Below are 3788 nucleotides of genomic sequence, written 5' to 3' on the forward strand. Positions count from 1 at the left end.
AAATACCAGTTTGGTGGGAAATCCTAATAAACCTCAATTATAATAAAAGTTAATTATACAGTACTTATGAATATGAGCAGTTCTAAGTGCTTTACATAAATGAATTCATTAAATCACAGAAGAACTTGATGAGGTAAATACTATAATTACTATCCCCACTTTATATGTGAGGAAACTGAGGCACAGAGAGGTTACATAATTTGCGTGAAGTCACATGGTTAATAAGTGACAGCTCCAGGATTTGAACCAAGCACTTGGGCTCACAGATTATATGCTTTTACCCTCTAAACGTTCCCCCAGACCCATTTATCATTGGTCTGGAAGTAGAATAAGGTTGATTCTACAGGCAATAGGCATTGTTGTCATTTGGGATTACATTTGGGATAATGCTAAGGTAGGCAAGGATTAAGTCTAATGTTTTGTTTTTTTTTTTCTAAAACTAATTGTCCTGATCTGGCATCAAAAACTTAAGTGCCTTCTATATTCCACATATATAAAACACCTTCAACCTAAGTCCAATTTAGATGACATTCCAGTTCAGTATTTTCCAAAGTACAGGATTTGTACCGCTGATGCTGCATAAGATTATTAAGTTCTATGTACAAATGCCATTAAATAGTAGTGATTGATGCATGTGGTGAGAAAGCTTATTCCTTTTCAGTTATCTTTCAATCATTTTGTTTGATTTTCCTCAAATGGAAAAATTCAGTTTGGCCCTACCGCCTCCTTAGTGCTTGCTAATTCATTTTAACATAGAGGAGACCTTTGTTTCTGGCAGTGTAGTAGATTTGGTAACCTGAGCAAACTCTCAATGAAAACACCTGAATAGGCTGTATACAAATATTTTAAAAATATTTTTAAATGCATCACTGACTTAGCAAGAAAGTAACAAATGTGTAAAGGCCCGAAATAAAGGAAATTGGTAGTTCTGAGAGGTAAGCAAATTCTGAAGTCACCTTTATGGAGACATGAAAACAGGGCTGACCTAACTCTGATGACCTTGATGGTTTTGCTTTGCTGGCTCTGAGGTGTGCAGGGACTGGAAGGTAATGGGAGTCTAATGAAGATTCTGCTTAAAAGTGAGACCCTAAAATGCTCCATTTTCAGTGTAAGGGTTCATGAAGAATAGACCTGTTATTCAGAAAGGGAGAAAAGTCGAAGCGTCTTTTTCTGCCTTGGTGCTTGGTGAAAGGGTAAAAAAGTTCTCTGAGAACACATTATAAAAAGTCAATTCTAAAGTTATATTTGACCCTAATTCATGTGCAGTCTAAAAACCCTTAAGTACAAAGTTTAATTTAAAATGGTCCCTAACCAAAAAAAAAAAAGAAAAAGAAAGAAAAGAAAAACCTGTTGCTGCCAAGTTGATTCCAACTGATAGAGATCCTATAGGACAGAGTAGAACTGCCCCATAGTGTTTCCAAGGATCAGTTGGTGGATTCAAGTTGCCGAGCCTTTTGATTAGCAGCCAAGCTCTTAACTACTGTGCTCCCAGAGCCTAATGCAAATTTTCTCTAGAGAAAAACAAACAACATCTCCAAGAATTTCCAAAAATAAAGTTCCAAGGAAAATTACAAAAAGAGAGACAGAACTTGGTACCATGAGTGGGAGGCAGAAGAAACAAAACTGCAAAATTGACCTGTGGACACTATAGGTTGGAATTATCAGTTTCAGAATACAAAATTACTATTTTAATATATTTAAAGAAATGAATCTTGAAAACGCAAAAAAGGAACAGGAAGCTATAAAAATTGATGCAGCTCTGAAAAAAAATCAAATCAACAGACTCTTAGAAATTAAAAATATTATAATTATGATTAAAAAAAGCTCAATGGATAGATTAAACAATTACAAAAGTTATTACTGACCTGGAAGATGATCCAAATAAACCATGCAAGATGTAGCACAGATACAAAATAATTGTCTTGGTTCCTAGTGCTGCCATAACACGAACACCACGAGTGGGTGGCTCCAAAGAATGAGAATTTTCTTTTTCACAGTTCAGGAGGCTAGAAATCCAAACTCAGGGTATGGCTCTAGGAGTAGTTCCTTCCTTATTGGTAGCCCTATGAGGTCCTTGGTGTTCCTTGGTGTCTGACTTCTCCCTGTGTGATGTCTCTGTTTCTATTATGCTCTTTTTTTTTTTTTTTTTAACTCAGCAGTGATTAAGTTTAGGACCCACCCTACACTGCTCTGATCTCATAAATGTAACAAAAAACTTTACATCCAATGGGATCACATTTATAGGTATCATTACCACCACTCCAGTTGTTGGATCCGACTCATGGCAACCATGAATATCAGAATAGGACTGTGTTCCATAGGGTTTTTAGTGGCTGATTTTTTGGAAGTATATGGGTCAGCCTTTTTTTTTTGAGTTACCTTTTGGTGGACTTGAACCACTAATCTTTCAGTTAGAGTTAGCAGTCAAGCATATTGACTTTTGTATCACCCAGGACTCCATTTACAGGTAAGGAGTTAGGTTTTCAACACATGTTTTAGGGGGAACACATTAATCTGTAACAGTAATGAAACATCTGAAAAAGAACTTAAGAGGTATATAAAACAGAATAAGAAAGTCGAAAAATATCTAATAGAAAATCCAGAAAGAGAAAATAAAGAGAATGGGAATTACGTAACCTTTGAAAATATAAGGAAACCCTGGTGGCACAGTGGTTAAGAGCATTGTGACTGATTTTGGATCTGTTTTTGTTATTGTGTGCTGTTGAGTTGATTCCAACTCATAGAGACCCTATAGGACAGAGCAGAAGTGCCGCATAGGGCTTCCTAGGCTGTAATCTTTACGAGAGCAGATCGTCAGGTCTTTTTTCTCTTGGGGTGCCTTAGCGGGTTTGAACTCCCACCAGGGCTTCTGGTTGTATCTAGAGAGTGTATTTTTCATAGTGCTATAAAACCCGTTGCCTTCAAGTCAATTTTGACTCATAGCAACCCTATAAGACAGTGTAGAACTGCCCCATATGGTTTCTCAGGCTATAATCTTTACAGAAGCAGGGTGCTACATCTTTCTCCTGCACAGTGGCTGGGGGTTAGAGGGGCTGACCTTTCGATTAGCAGCCAAGTGCTTAATCACTGCTCCACGAGGGCTCCTGTCCCATAATGCTATAGGAAGGAATAAACCCTCCAAATCTTTGCATATGTATATTGTTAGCTTTCATATAAACATCCACGTGCTGATTCATACTGTGGCATTGGATAAATTATTTCATTCTTGTGGGCTTTTGTTACCACATCCAACCCACCGTTTCCACTGTCACCCTAAGCCTGATCTCCTTTCGACTACTGATATACAGGAAAATTGAGGAATCCCTGGGAAAACAATTCCAACATGTCCACATTTGGGATTTAGCTGATTGAGGTAGAAATGCCAGAAGGGGCTGAGGGTAAACTGGGATGTTGCAACAGGAGTCAACTTTTAAGAAGAGACTCTACAGCTCTTTAGTAGAATCTACTTTATGGGGAGAAAGTACCTGGCAGGATGAGCCTGACTTTGAAAGGGTTTGAAGTCTGGGAGGTGGTGGTGGGGGACGGGAGGAGAGAGTGGTTTCAGGTACAGAGTATGACTGTGACCTGAATCCAACTCTGTTGGGTCCCTTTGCAGCTTGCAGAAAACAGGGATTTGGTTAATGTATTAGTGTCTCAGGACTGCTGTGACAAATTACCACAAAGTGGGTGGCTGAAAAAGACAACAGTGTATTCTCTGACAGTTCTGGAGGGCAGAGGTCTGAAATCAAGGTATTTTAGCATGGTAGGGCCATGCTTCCTTCAGAAGC

The sequence above is a fragment of the Elephas maximus genome, chromosome 1 (assembly GCF_024166365.1).
Source record: "Elephas maximus indicus isolate mEleMax1 chromosome 1, mEleMax1 primary haplotype, whole genome shotgun sequence".
Taxonomy (NCBI): Eukaryota; Metazoa; Chordata; class Mammalia; order Proboscidea; family Elephantidae; genus Elephas; species Elephas maximus.